Source organism: Myxine glutinosa, chromosome 3, assembly GCF_964187855.1.
Source record: "Myxine glutinosa chromosome 3, kmMyxGlut1.1, whole genome shotgun sequence".
Lineage (NCBI taxonomy): Eukaryota > Metazoa > Chordata > Myxini > Myxiniformes > Myxinidae > Myxine > Myxine glutinosa.
Genome location: NC_136263.1, coordinates 26,820,716 through 26,837,258, shown reverse-complemented (window position 1 = coordinate 26,837,258; position 16,543 = coordinate 26,820,716). Strand labels below are relative to the sequence as shown.

The window sequence follows — 16,543 nt, the reverse complement described above, 5'->3', positions numbered from 1 at the left end:
CCTGGCTGCAGCCTGGCAAGTTGAGGGCGAGCCTGCCCGGGCATGCCCGGGCATGCCCGGGCGTCCCGACCGAGGCCTGGCAAGTTGAGCGCGGGCCTGCCCGGGCGTCCTGGACGAGCCCGGCATGGTGATCGCTCCGCGTCCTTGATAGGTGCAAGGCGATTGTGAAAACCCAGCGGTAGCCGCTACACACGTCCCCCCAGAATCGACTTGCACCGGCAGGGTCAATTTGAGGGGGGCCCTGATGACCTGGCCGAAGCGACCCCTGGCGGTCGTGGGAGGGGGTCCGGTGTGGTGGTGGGCGGTCGAGTGGGGGGCACCGTGGACGGGGGGCGGCCTCGCCGCGGCGGAAGGGCCACCCGTGGTGGGTGGTCGACGTCCACGTGCGCCGGCTTGAGGCGGTCCACCGCAATCCGGTCCGACCTGCCGCCGATGTCGATGACGAACGACTTGTCGTCCCGTCGCAGCACCCGGAAGGGCCCATCGTACGGCGGCCGGAGTGGCCCCCGATGTGCGTCGTGACGCACAAAAACATACTCCGCTGTGCGAAGTGCTGGGGGGACGTAGGACTGGGGGTCACCGTGGTGGGATGTTGGCACGGGGGCAAACCGTCGGGCGGCCTCCAGGAGGTCCGAGCGCTGGTGAGCTGCGGACCAGGGACTGGTAGCGTCGGGCACGAATTCGCCCGGGACGCGTAGCGCCTGGCCATAGACCAGCTCGGCGGTGGATGCCTGGAGGTCCTCCTTGGGGGCCATGCGGAGGCCCAAAAGGACCCACGGCAGCCGGTCGGCCCAACTGCCGTCTTGAAGGCCGGCCATGAGCGCGGCCTTCATGGAGCGGTGGAATCGCTCGCACAACCCGTTTGCTTGGGGGTGGTAGGCCGTAGTACGGTGGAGCTTGACCCCCAGGTTGCGGGCGACCGCGCCCCACAGCTCGGAGGTGAACTGTGGTCCGCGGTCTGACGAGATGTCCGCCGGTGCGCCGAAGCGGGCGACCCAGGTGGCGATGAAAGCCTGCGCCACGTCGGCGGTGGTGGTGGAGACGAGGGGAATGGCCTCCGGCCACCTGGTGGTCCTGTCCACCATGGTGAGCAGGTGTGTGAACCCCCGTGACGGGGGGAGGGGGCCCACCAGATCCACGTTGACGTGGTCGAAACGTCGTTCGGGCACGGTGAAAGGTGCCAGCAGGGCCTGGGTGTGTCGGTGGACCTTGGCCCGTTGGCAGGCCGTGCAGGTGCTGGTCCAATCGCGGACGTCCCGACGAAGGCCGTGCCAGACGAATCGCGCCGACACCAGCTTCTGGGAAGCTTTCAGGCCCGGGTGGGAAAGGCCGTGGAGGGAGGCGAAGATGCGGCGTTGCCAGGTGACGGGCACGATGGGGCGAGGCTGGCCTTGGGAGACGTCGCAGAGCAGGACAGTGTCCGCGAAGGGGATGTCGGCCAGGCGGAGGCCCGTGTCCGCCGCCCGGAGGGCTTGCACCGTGGTGTCGGTGGTTTGGTCCGCCGCCATAAGCGCAAAGTCCACGCCCAGGTGGACCACGTTCGCGCTGGCCCGGGAAAGACAGTCGGCCACGGCGTTGTTTTTGCCGGCGACGTGCCGGATGTCCGTGGTAAACTCCGACACGGCGGAGATGTGGCGCTGTTGGCGGGCCGACCACGGCTCCGTGACCTTGGCCATGGCGTAAACCAACGGCTTGTGGTCGACGAACGCCGTGAAAGGTCGGCCCTCCAGGAGGTGGCGGAAATGGCGGACGGCCAGGTGTAGACCGAGGAGCTCCCGGTCAAACGTGCTGTATTTGAGCTCGTTCGGCCGGAGCTGCCGGCTGAAAAAAGCGAGTGGCTGCCAAACCCCGTTCACCCATTGCTCATGTACGGCGCCCACCGCGTAGTCGGAGGCATCCGTGGTGAGGGCGATGGGAGCGTTGAGCACCGGGTGAGCGAGCAGTGTTGCGTCGGCGAGGGCCCGCTTTGAGCTTTGGAAGGCCGCATCCATTGCTGCGGACCAGGCGATGTCGTGCTTGGCCGGCTTGCCCCGGAGGGCTTCGTAGAGGGGCCGCATGAGTTGAGCAGCGCGGGGCACGAAGCGGTGATAAAAATTCACCATTCCCAGGAATTCCTGCAGGGCCTTTATGGTGCGGGGACGCGGGAACGTGGTGATGGCCTCGACCTTGGTTGGCAGCGGCACGGCCCCGTTCTTGGTGATGTGGTGGCCCAAAAAATCAACGGCCGTCGTGCCGAAGTGGCATTTGGCCAGGTTGACGATGAGGCCGTGCTCGCTGAGGCGCCCGAACAGTGTTCGGAGGTGGAGGAGGTGCTCGGCCCGGGACGTGCTGGCGACGAGGATGTCGTCCAGGTAAACGAAAAGGAACGGCAGGTCACACAGCACGCCGTCCATCAAGCGCTGGAACGCCTGAGCCGCGTTCTTGAGACCAAACGGCATCCGCAAGAATTTGAATAAGCCGAACGGCGTGATGACTGCCGTTTTAGGGACGTCGGCCGCCCTGACAGGTACCTGGTGATATCCCCGTATGAGATCAATTTTCGAAAAAATGACCCGTCCCGCCAGACGGGCGGAGAAGTCTTGGATATGCGGGATCGGGTACCTGTCGGGGGTGGTAGCGTCATTGAGACGGCGGTAGTCGCCACACGGGCGCCATCCACCCCCCGGCTTTGGCACGATGTGCAGTGGCGAGGCCCACGCGCTATCGGAGCGCCGCACGATGCCGAGGTGCTCCAACGCGTCGAATTCGGCCTTCGCCACGGCGAGCTTGGCTGGGTCGAGGCGGCGGGCCCTGGCGTAGACCGGCGGGCCCGTGGTTGGTATGTGGTGCTCGATCCCATGCCGTACTGCGACGGCCGAAAACGTCGGCCGTGTGAGGGCCGGGAACTCCGTGAGCAGGCGAGCAAACTCGTTCGCCGCCGGAACGGCGCATGCCAGCTCGGTCGGCGCGGAGCTGCTCAATGTGCATACCAGGGAGCTGAAGGTTTCGGCGTTGATTAAACGACGCCGTTGGACGTCCACCAACAGTCCGTGTGCGCAGAGGAAGTCGGCGCCTAGCAGAGCCATGGGCACGTTTGCGGTTACAAACGTCCAAGCAAAGCGTTGGCCGCCGAAGCAGAGGGTGACGTTGCGCGGGCCGAAGGTGCGGATGGTCGATCCGTTGGCCGCAACCAAGGAGGGGCCGCAAACCGCGGACTGCCTGTCCTGGTCAGAGGCGGGTATGACGCTCAGTTGGGCGCCGGTGTCGCACAGGAAGCGCCGTCCGGACGCTTTATCCGTGATGAACAGTAAGTTGCCCGTGTGGCCGGCGCTCATGGCTGGTAATGAACGCCGGCCCGGCCGTTTCCCGGCCTGCCGAAGGTGCACGGGGGTCGGCATGTCCGGGCCTTCTGTCCGAACCTGGTATGATAGTAACACCACGCTTGGTCAGGTGGAGGCCCCGGTCATCGTGCTGGAGGTGGTCGGCTCGGTGTAGCGGCCGCCAATTGCGTCGGCAGTTCGGTCGTCGACCGTGCCGGGTGCTCGGGCGCCATGGGTGTTGCGTCGGACGGCGGTGGGTCCCATGTCGCCGCTGCGATGCGCTGACCTGCGGCGGAGATCTTGTCGGCTTCTCTGGCAAGGGCCCGGGAATCTGTGATCGTCGTGCTTGCCAGGGCGAGGCGTACCGGGTTAGGCAGCTGACGGAGGAACAGCTCCCGGAACAGGAATGCCGGAGAGTGCTCGCCGAGCAGTGAAAGCATGTAGTCCATTCGCTCGGAAGGTCGCGTGTCGCCGAGTTCGGGCAGGTCGAGCAGGCGCCGTGCGCGTTCCGCCGATGGGAGGGCGAAAGCGTCGAGGAGAAGCTTCTTAATCGCGCCATATTTGTCAGCGGCTGGCGGGCTCTCGAGGAGGCTCAGGGCGCGGGCCGCGGTGGCCGAACCGAGCGCTGCTACCACATGGTGGAAGCGGGTGTCGTCGGCCGTGATGCCTCGCAGGGCGAACAGGGAATCCGCCTGTGCGAACCAAACCGCCGCGTGAGCCTCCCAGAAGGTAGGCAGTTTAAGGGCGACTGCCGTGTCCATGTCGGTAGGTCACCAATGAAGGAGCTGGGGCTCCCACGTCGATCGGAAGAATGGACGCGACAAAAAGCTGGAATTCATCCGAGTTGCTTTAATCAAACCAAACACTCAGGCACTCTGAAAAGCCCGTTTATCGGGCAGCAATATATATACATATTATCCCGGAGCGTATGCCCAGGAAAGGCGAGAGGGGGCGTGGCGCAGCGTCCTGGCTGCGGCCTGGCAAGTTGAGGGCGAGCCTGCCCGGGCGTCCTGGACGAGCCCGGCATGGTGATCGCTCCGCGTCCTTGATAGGTGCAAGGCGATTGTGAAAACCCAGCGGTAGCCGCTACACACACAAGCAAAAAGAAGGAGCGATCAAAGTTATTTACAAGCAATGGATGGAAGAAGCAGTCACACAGTGAATCGTTAGCTTATACTATTCAATTTACTTAACCCCAGGACAACGATTAGGACAGACGACGTTCACACTTACACGGGGGAAATTGCAGGCAGGAATGGCGGAGGTGGGTTGCTGGAGAGGGAGGCAGGGTCAGGTCCCTGCAACCGGCAGGGCTGGAGGTAGCAGCTCCCAATTCTTAGCGTTTTTGGCGGGAAAACCCTCGGTCGCGTCGACGCTGCTGATGCTGTGGACGTCACGCGCTGGCTCGGTCACACCTGCTCCTCTCCTTCTGGTGGAGTCGTCTCCCTCCTCTCAGCGCGTCTCTCCAAAGCTTGTTTCCTCTCCAAGTACCTCTCCTTTTTGGTTTGGAGCGTCTCTCATCTCACAGCTCACAGCTCAGCTCACAGCTCATCTCTCCTCTCATCTCTCATGTCATCTCTTCTGAAGCAGTCCCTTCCAGTCGCTTTTATTACTCGGGTCGGAATCAAGCCGCCGGCTGCGAGGGCACGCCTACCGGGTCGCTCACCGCGGTGCTGGTTGGCTGTTAGGGCTGTCCGATTCCCCCTTTGATCATGACGACGTGCCACGCCTGTGAGTTGGCGGCTCCTACCCCCCTCTTCTCCGAGATTAGCACATGGGCAATGGCGGCTTGCGGGATTGAACACCACTCGCACCGCTTTTGAAAGGAACTTTGGAGAGCGGAGATGATTGGGGAAATTGAAAGGGGCCTACGCTTATTTCGTTTGATACAATGCAGAGTCAATCTAGTGGGAAACACATATTTAGCCTACATAGAATAAGGAAATAAGCTATTTAAAAAGATATATCGTGGCCTGTGTGTAAGTTTCATGGAATTAACTAGGAGGACGGGCTGCGACCATTATTTACATTACGAGGGTGTTACACACAACAAAACCATACTTTTCACATTCGTTACACTTTCTCAAAATTGTTACACTTCTCAAAACCGTTACACTTCTCAAATTCGTTACAATATTTACATAAACTAGGGCATGCCCGTACTATATATATATCTAAAATTATATCCCCCCCCTCTATTTACATGAAATGGTTTTGTCCATTCGCAAAGCCAAAGCGAACGGCTTGCGAGTACGGTGACAATCCCCCCCCCCCCCCCTCTATTTACATGAAATGGTTTGGTTCATGAAATGGTTTGGTCATTATAGCTCGCTGCTCTCTGATTGGTTGAATCGTTTTTTGGACATAGCTCGGTAACTACTTGTCCGATTAATATGAAACCTTGAAAAGGCACATCCTCGGGTCCCCAGCAATATACCTGGCAAGTTTCAAGTATATCGGACCCGTGGTTGTCGAGAAACAGCGGTCACAGACAGACACACAGAGATTACTGGCATTATAGATAGATATATTTACATATATATATATATATATATATATATATATATATATACATATATATATATATATATATATATATATATATACTAGCAGAGGTACCCGGCTTTGCACGGGAGTGGGAGGAGGAGGGGAGGGGGAAGAGGAGGGGAGGGGAACGGGGGGGAGGGGGGGAGGGGGAAGCGGGGGAGGAGGAGGGGAGGGGGGAAGAGGAGGGGAGGGGAATGGGGGGGAGGGGGAATGGGGGGGGAGGGGGGAAGGGGGGGGAGGGGGGGAGGGGAAGGGGGGGAGGGAAGGGTGCGGGGGGTGCCCAGGGGAAGAAGGGCCCCTCCCCTCCCCTCCCCCCTCCCCCCCGTTCCCCTCCCCCCCCTCCCCTCCCCCTTCCCCCCTTCCCCTCTCCCCCCTCCCCCCTTCTCCCCCTCCCCCTCCCCCCTCCCATCCCCTTCCCCCTCGTTCCCCTCCCCTTCTCTTCCCCCTCCCCTCCTCCTCCCCCTTCACACCAGGGGGGTTGACTCAGCCTGTCATCCCACCGAGGTCGGAAGTCGGAACTCATTGTCGTCAAATAAATGTAGCCTGTATGTTTCACTCTTTGTCACATGCCGTTGGTCCCATGTCAATCGGATGAAGTTGAAAAATTAACGTTACGAAGGTTCTCTGGGACGTACTGATTCCGAATAATGAAGTTGAAAAATTAACGTTCCGAAATACGCTAATTACGCTAACAGAAGCGCTGGAGGGAGCACTGCGCTCCCTCCCTTAGATTCCCTCCCTCTTCTGCTAGCGCTAATTACGCGTAACACACTAATTTTAAAACCCGAAGTTTTTTTAATTTTAAGGTGTGCTGTAGTCAGAAGCGCTAGAAGCGCTGCGCTCCCTCCCTTCGAATCCCTCTCTCTTCTGCTAGTGCTAATAATACGCTAATTTTAAAACCCGAAATTTTTTAAATGTTTATGTCTCCGTGACATTCCTGGGACCATCCCGAGTCGAACAGTACTTTCCGCTCGCAAATCCGTCCACGGGTTCTCGAGATCTTAGAGATCGTAGATAGATCAGGATACAGACACAGAGGCCAACTCTACTTTATATATATATATATATATATATATATATATATTTACATATATGTATATATTTACATATATATATATATAGATATTTACATAGATGTATATATTTACATATATATATATATATATATATATATATATAATTATATATATTTACATATATATATATATATATTTACATATATAAATATATTTACATATATATTTACATATATATATATATATATATATGTATATATATATATATATATTTACATATATATATTTACATATATATATATATATATTTACATATATATTTACATATATATATATATATATATATATATATATATATATATATATATATATATATATATATATATATATATAACTGTAAGAAATAGTAGAAACTCCAAAGTACGAGCAGGGCGTCTCATTTGTATTGAATATATAATCGTTAGATGAAATAAGACGCGGACGTAGCTTCAGGACGTCGATCTTTAATTGTCGACCAAGCTTTCGACCAACAACGGTCTTCTTCTGAGTCAGCCCCAAGTTCAACGGAAGTGCATATATATATGCGCTCCGACCAACAAAACTTCCGTTGAACTTGGGGCTGACTCAGAAGAAGACCTTTGTTGGTCGAAAGCTTGGTCGACAATTAAAGATCGACGTCCTGAAGCTACGTCCGCGTCTTATTTAATCTAACGATTATATATATATATATATATATATATATATATATATATTTACATATATATATTTACATATATATATATATATATATATATATATTTACATATATATATATAGATATATTTACATATATATATAGATATATTTATATATATATATATATATACAGTGGGGAGAACAAGTATTTGATACACTGCCGATTTTGCAGGTTTTCCCACTTACAAAGCACGTAAAGGTCTGTAATTTTTATCATAGGTACACTTCAACTGTGGAAGACGGAATCTAAAACAAAAATCCTGAAAATCACATTGTATGATTTTTAAGTAATTAATTTGCATTTTATTGCATGAAATAAGTATTTGATCACCTACCAACCAGTAAGAATTCCGGCTCTCACAGACCTGTTAGTTTTTTCTTTAAGAAGCCCTCCCATTCTCCACTCATTACCTGTATTAACTGCACCTGTTTGAACTCGTTATCTGCATAAAAGACGTCTCCAGACCGTCTCCGACCACAAAGACCGACCGCAAAGACCGACCGCAAAGCCGTCTCCAGACCTGTCCACACTCAATCAATCAGACTCCAACCTCTCCACAATGGGCAAGACCAGAGAGCTGTCTAAGGACATCAGGGACAAATTTGTAGACTTGCACAAGGCTGGGATGGGCTACAGGACAATAGGCAAGCAGCTTGGTGAGAAGGCAACAACTGTTGGCGCAATTATTAGAAAATGGAAGAAGTTCAAGATGACAGTCAATCTCCCTCGGTCTGGGGCTCCATGCAAGATCTCACCTCGTGGAGCCTCAATGATCATGAGAAAGGTGAGGGATCAGCCCAGAACTACACGGCAGGACCTGGTCAATGACCTGAAGAGAGCTGGGACCACAGTATCAAAGAAAACCATAAGTAACACACTACGCCGTCATGGATTAAAATCCTGCAGCGCACGCAAGGTCCCTCTGCTCAAGCCAGCGCATGTCCAGGCCCGTCTGAAGTTTGCCAATGACCATCTGGATGATCCAGAGGAGGAATGGGAGAAGGTCATGTGGTCTGATGAGACCAAAATAGAGCTTTTTGGTTTAAACTCCACTCGCCGTGTTTGGAGGAAGAAGAAGGATGAGTACAACCCCAAGAACACCATCCCAACCGTGAAGCATGGAGGTGGAAACATCATTCTTTGGGGATGCTTTTCTGCAAAGGGGACAGGACAACTGCACCGTATTGAGGGGAGGATGGATGGGGCCATGTATCGCGAGATCTTGGCCAACAATCTCCTTCCCTCAATAAGAGCATTGCAGATGGGGCGTGGCTGGGTCTTCCAGCATGACAACGACCCGAAACACACAGCCAGGGCAACTAAGGAGTGGCTCCGTACGAAGCATCTCAAGGTCCTGGAGTGGCCTAGCCAGTCTCCAGACCTGAACCCAATAGAAAATCTTTGGAGGGAGCTGAAAGTCTGTGTTGCGCAGCGACAGCCCCGAAACCTGAAGGATCTGGTGAAGATCTGTATGGAGGAGTGGGCCAAAATCCCTGCTGCAGTGTGTGCAAACCTGGTTAAGAACTACAGGAAACGTCTGATCTCTGTAATTGCAAACAAAGGTTTCTGTACCAAATATTAAGTTCTGTTTTTCTGATGTATCAAATACTTATTTCATGCAATAAAATGCAAATTAATTACTTAAAAATCATACAATGTGATTTTCAGGATTTTTGTTTTAGATTCCGTCTTCCACAGTTGAAGTGTACCTATGATAAAAATTACAGACCTTGACTTGCTTTGTAAGTGGGAAAACCTGCAAAATCGGCAGTGTATCAAATACTTGTTCTCCCCACTGTATATATATATATATATATATATATATATATATATATATATATATATATATATATGTAGATATATGTGGATATATAGATATATACATATATATATTTACATATTTTAACCCCCGCTCTAGCAGGGAAAATGGCCTTAAAATGCATGTTGTTGTGTTGTATATATATTTACATAATTATATATATACTAGCGGGGTCACCCGTGGGAATCCCACGGGCATGGATGTGTGTGACATTTCGACATATTGAGTTATATGCTGCACATTCATTTTTACAAAATGGTTACTGGCAAGTCATCAGATCCAGAAATGGTGTGAATTTAGTTATTTCACATAATATGTGACCCCTCACTCCTCTCCACCTGACACTCTCCTGTCTCCACCTGACACTCTCCTGTCTCCACCTGACACTCTCCTCTCTCCACCTAGCACTCCTCTCCTCTCCAAACCCTCACATCCCTCTCCTTTCCAATCCCTCACCTCTCCAATCCCTCACACTCCTCTCCTCTCCAATCCTTCACACGCCTCTCCAATCGCTCCTCACACTCCTCTCCAATCGCGCCTCACACTCCTCTCCAATCGCGCCTCACACTCCTCTCCAATCGTGCCTCACACTCCTCTCCAATCGTGCCTCACACTCCCCTCCAATCACTCCTCTCCAATCGTGCCTCACACTCCTCTCCAATCACGCCTCACACTCCTCTCCAATCGTGCCTCACACTCCTCTCCAATCGCGCCTCACACTCCTCTCCAATCGCGCCTCACTCGCCTCTCCAATCGGCTTTCCCCGTCTCGTTTCTCTCCTTTTTCTCCCGTCTCGTTCTTTTTCTTGCTCCAAATCGGCCCGTCGGAATCGGAAATCGGCCCGTCTCGCCCGTCGGCCCGTCGGAATCGGAAATCGGCCCGTCTTGCTTTTGTGCTTGTGCGTAAATAAATTGTGTTCATGACACCATTTCTGGTGTTGGGCTAGCGGCTAGGGTGCCGGCTTAGGATCCTGGGTTCGAATCTCGGTCGATCGCCGAATTAATGCCAGGGGGGTTGACTCAGCCTGTCATCCTTCCGAGGTCGGCTAATTGAGTACCAGTTCACTGGTAATTCCCTGTTTGTCGTTGAAGGCGGCAAAAAGGGTTGGCGTCAGGAAGGGCATCCGGCCGTAAAACATTGCTTCAAAAAGGGGACAAAAAAACAACAACTACCACGGTCCCCGAAAAGGCCAACCCCCGCTTTGCGGGGAAAAATGGCCTCTAAACGGTGGTTTTGACACCATTTCTGGATCTGATGACTTGCCAGTAACCATTTTGTAAAAATGAATGTGCAGCATCTAACTCAATATGTCGAAATGTCACACACATCCATGCCCGTGGGATTCCCACGGGTGACCCCGCAAGTTTGCATTGACGTTCGTCGATGGACTCGTTCGCCCGTCTCATTCGTTTTCTTGCTGCATCCTGTTCAAGTCTGCGTTCTTCATCGATCGTCTCATTCATTTTGGAAATAGAAGTTTCCACGCAGCGCATGAATTGTCACGATCCTCAAGAGGAATTTGTCTCGTAATCATCAAATGATAAATGGCAAGTAAATTATATTGTGGAAAATTAAAGATTTCAAATAAACCTATTTAAAGTGTATTCGCACATAACTAATTTTAAAAAACGAAGAAATATCTCTCGGTAATTTCCTGAAACATATTTTACTTCCGGCTAATAATGTTGAATTAAATAAAAACGAAGAAATATATGTCGGCATCATTGTTGACGTTTTTGTGACGACTGTCATCAAACGAAAAAGTAATATATCTTAACGGAAAAGCAAAAGCGAATTTTTAATATATATCGACACGTTGCCGTCGGTGTCATGTTGGGCGGTGTATGATACACCATGACGCGATTTTTAAAAATATATCTCTGCATTTTCCCGCGTGTGTGGAATGTTCTCAATTATTGCTGACACCGAGTCCAAAACCATCGATAAAAATGAAATCATATGGTGAGTTAGATTGGAGATAAAGGCGTGAGAGAGACTCAATGGCCTTGAAGTTGAAGTTACAGGCGTTTGAGAATTCATTTCGTTCTATAAACGGCAACTTTCATTGGATTTCCTTCCCGTTTTTTTTCAACCGAGTCGAAAACTATGTTAGCGACTGTGAAAAATGAAATGATATATCGAATTTTTAATATGTATCGACACGTTGACGTCGGTGTCATGTTAGGCGGTGTATGATACACCATGACGCGATTTTAAAAAATATATCTGCATTTTCCCGCGTGTGTGGAATGTTCTCAATTATTGCTGACACCGACTCTAAAACCATCGATAAAAATGAAATCATATGGTGAGTTAGATTGGAGATAAAGGCGTGAGAGAGACTCAATGGCCTTGAAGTTACAGGCATTTGAGAATTCATTTCGTTCTATAAACGGCAACTTTCATCGGATTTTCTTCTCGTTTTTTTTCAACCGAGTCTAAAACTATGTTAGCGACTGTGAAAAATGAAATGATATATCGAATTTAAAATAGATATCGACACATTGCCGTCGGTGTCATGTTGGGCGGTGTATGATACACCATGACGCGATTTTAAAAAATATATCTCTGCATTTTCCCGCGTGTGTGGAATGTTTGTGGAAAATTAAAGATTTCAAATAAACCTATTTAAAGTGTATGCGCACATAACTAATAAAAAAAACGAAGAAATATCTCTCGGTAATTTCCTGAAACATATTTTACTTCCGGCTAATATGTTGAATGAAATAAAAACGAAGAAATATATGTCGGCATCATTGTTGACGTTTTTGTGACGACTATCATCAAACGAAATAGTAATATATCATAACGGAAAAGCAAAAGCGAATTTTTAACATATATATCGACACATTGCCGGCGGTGTCATGTTGGGCGGTGTATGATACACCATGACGCTATTTTAAAAAATATATCTCTGCATTTTCCCGCGTGTGTGGATTGTTCTCAATTATTGCTGACACCGAGTCTAAAAGTAAAACCATCGATAAAAATGAAATCATATGGTGAGTTAGATTGGAGATAAAGGCGTGAGAGAGACTCAATGGCCTTGAAGTTACAGGCCTTTGAGAATTCATTTCGTTCTATAAACGGCAACTTTCATCGGATTTTCTTCCCGTTTTTTTTCAACCGAGTCTAAAACTATGTTAGCGACTGTGAAAAATGAAATGATTTATCGAATTTGATTTGAAATAAAACTGGGGGAGAGCAAGACACCACGGGCCTACAAAACAGGACTCAAAGCTATGCGAGTTAATAAAATGGTGGATATTTGTTTATAGCCACTCCCAGAATGGGTGGAGCTATGGGTGGAGCTACTCTGCAAACCGAGTAAGCCACACCCCGGACAGACACCCAACAGATAGACAGACAGACAGACAGAATCATCTACGGCTATTATAATATAGATATTTACATATACTGTATATATATATATATATTTGCATATATAAATATATTTACATATATATATTTACATGTATAAATATATTTACATAATTATATATATATATATTTACGTATATATATATATATATATATATATATATATATATATATATATATATATATATATACACACATATATATATATATATATATATATATACATACACATACACACAGAATGTCTATATATTTCACAGTGAAAATGAAAGGACATCAATTGATTTTGAAACCAAATTTAAGCACAACAGGTAATTGTATTTTATTTTTATTACTCAAGACCGTTGTTGAATTAACGGAAGTACTTGCTACGTCACGTTTACCCGGTACGGATTAACAACACGTAACGTTGGTGCTTGGTTATTCGTACATGGTATATGATGTTCAATCATTCATTGGCGCTGAGCAAATACGCGTTTCCGGCTCAACTCGCGCAGGTTCGTTGCTGTTTCTTTTCGAGGAACTTAGTGAAGTGGAACTCTCCCATCCGTCAGTGCGAGATTCAGACACAGGACAAGGCGAGCGGTCCCACCCGATGAACAGCGATATGAGCGGAGACCCCTGCGGACTCTAAGGGATGCGCAGCCTGGGACACGGCGGTGGAAGAGAAAAACGGAGCCGTGCGATTCAGGTGTTCGGCACAGTTCCCGAAAGCACGTGAGACAGGTACGGATCAACACGCCCCGCACAGCTCCTGAAATGGTTAACGACGGCACAGTACAAGCGGATCGAATGGCGACATGTTGGATTCGGGACACCGAGCAGCCACGGAGCGCAGATAATAGGTAGATAGCCCTTTTTGTTAGCAGGTAGTTTGTATGACACTCCACCGGGACCAGGAACCTGTGTGTATATATATATATATTTATATATATATATATATTTACATTTATGTATATATATATTTATATTTATATATGTATGTATATGTATATCTTCCGATAGGTCCCCCTACCTGTGTCCGACTTGTCGTTAAAAGGAAGAAACAATCTGCCATTTCTGTGCACGTAAACCTCACTTAGACACGGATACGGTCGGCTTTGTCTGGGCTCCTAAAGTGCGCTCAATATTAGCACACCTGTACACACCGATACAATTCGTATGAATTTTTTACTTTCGTGAACGCTCTGTAATTATCCGATAAAATGTGTTGTTTTTCCATAACGAACGGAATGCGTTAAATGGGACTGGAGTTCTGTCATTCCTTAAAACACCTTTATAATCACCTGAAGCATATTGAAATGAATGGACAAAACGCGTGTACTGTACAGGACATTTAACTGCAAACGTAAAAAGTCATTCAAATGAAATTTAACCCTTTACTTGAATTTTTATAACGAAACAATCATGTCCCTCGTTTCATTTGTTATCGTGTTCGACAAACCGGGGATACTTGTCTTTAGGTTGAGTAATTTCGAACCGGATTAATATAATTTAACAAACTGCATCATTTATCGCACGAGTTTATAAAATGATGAGAAAGTTTAAGTATACACATGTAAACGCAGATTAAATTAATAATTTATACGGTGACAATGTTGTGTTCCGATGTACAAAGTATAAATGCGTTATTGGAGAGTATAATGGTACGTACTTACAAGGGACGTACAAAACGACCTCGGTACAACATTAACCCACAATAACTCAATACATTCACATTTATTCTTTATTTCACAAGTCCCTCGACTTCAATACACCTGCTCAGGTGAATAAAATTGAAGTTTTCAGGTTACTCCTTCCACCACATCTCGGTTGCTTCAGTGAGTTCTCATCACCGGGGAATCGGACACCTAAGTGGGACTTCAACTGTCGAAATAGATAATTGTCGTGAGGGAAAAGGGGCCTGGTCTAGCCTGGATGGAGGAAGGGAAGAAGGGTCATTCACGATCTACTCGAAGCCGCAGTCAAGAATGGAGATCTGTGCAACACCGGCCTTTATTACCTGCGCCACCAAAGGTGGATGGACGTTATGTTTTCACCCCTGTCTGTTTGTCTGTTTGTCTGTCCGTTTGTTTGTGAACAAAATATCTCAAAAAGTTGTGGAAGGATTCGGACGGAATTTGGCAGAGATGTAGCATATTTCACAAGGACGAAATGATTCGATTCTGATGAAGATCCGGATTCGGATCCGGTTACTATAATTGTTTTAGTGAATCTTCACCATTGGGAGATAGGGCCAAAAACTATACATAGCGGGATATCTCAAAAAGTTATGGATGGATTTGGACGAAACGTGGTGGACAGGTTGTGTGTGTGACAAGACCGATTGGATTCAATTTTGGTGAAGATCTGAATATGGATTCGGATATGAGAATTATTTAATTATTTAAGTGATTCTTCACCATTGGGAGATAGGGCCAAAACGATACATAGCGGGACATCTCAAAAAGTTATTGATGGATTTGGACGAAAGTTGTTGGACCGGTTGGGTGTCTGACGAGGAAGAATCGATTTTGGTGAAGATCCGGATCCAGCTCGTTACCACTGCCACCGAAGGTTATGTTTTCACCCCTGTCTATCTGCCGTCTGCCTGTGAGCAGGGTATCTCAAAATGTTATGGACGGATTCGGACGAAACTTGGTGGGCTGGTTGGATGTGTTACAAGGTCGAATGGATTCAATTTTGGTGAAGATTTCAATCCGGATCAGATAATTTTTTTAAGTGATTCTTCACCATTGAGCGATCGGGCGAAAAGCGATTTGTAACATGATGTTTTGTAAAAGTTATGGATGAGTTATGAATAAACTTGGTGGATGAGTTGGGTACGTGACAAAAACAAGCCGATTAGATTTTGGGTGACATCCGACTGATCAGTGGGATACAAAACGTAAGCTGGTGAGCCTGGCATAGGTACGCGCTCCAACGAGTATCGTTCAGGTTATTGTCGTAAGGAAGCATACACTTTTGTTCAACATCCGTTCGTGTTCGTCTTTGATGGTCTGCTGTATCATTTTCCATGAAGTTGATGGAACATTCCCTTGTTATTGAAGTTTTATGAGTCAGACAATCAATCAGCAGGATTAACCTTCACCTACGAGAAAATGGAAGCCATGATGTTGGTGGCTGATGGATGTCAGGACCACAGTGGTGAAGCCTCGTTTCATGACCGGTGAACAGACAGGCGATGGAGTCGGCTGGATGTGGGTTGAACGATTCGAGAGGATCGACGTGTGTTGCCAGTGCTGAGGTTTCTGGAGTCCAATCTTTGAGAGGTCCTCATGTTCGTTGATGATGGTGAAAATGCTGTCTTGAACAATTCCAAGTTTTGTAGATATTCTGGGGACCTTAACATGGTGATCCTTCATGATTAATGACTCGACCAGGCAATCATTTGTACGTTCATCTCAACTGCTGGTCTTCTGGACGTCGTTCTCATTTGGCTCCTCCAGAATACAAGGATGCACATTGACCATACACGACCACCAAGTGTTCCTAGATCTTTTTGTCTGACACCTCGATATCTCATTTTTAGTAAGATCCATTATTGTACGATGTTGCATACAAACTGGATTAAGCAGTGAATCACAAAGCAATGTGAGATGAATGAAGCTAACATAACAGGTAATGAGCACGCATGTACATTTATAATGAACAAGAAAACACACACACAGCTCTTGTGTATCAACAAACACCCCAGGAATTATTGGGACCATTAAAGAAGTAGTTGTCACTGTTTCAATTTCAA

The 16,543-nt window shown here is 48.2% G+C and overlaps 1 long non-coding RNA gene across 1 annotated transcript in view; it reads right to left on the bottom strand.

Annotated features, from left to right (window-relative positions):
- Positions 1–3,772: 3,772 nt before the first annotated feature.
- LOC144888157 (uncharacterized) overlaps positions 3,773–16,543 on the bottom strand; it is a 58,682-nt gene continuing 45,911 nt past the window's right edge. Inside the window, exon 3 of the long non-coding RNA XR_013622790.1 lies at positions 3,773–4,385. This is a non-coding gene — a long non-coding RNA (uncharacterized LOC144888157). The remainder of the gene's footprint in view (positions 4,386–16,543) is intronic.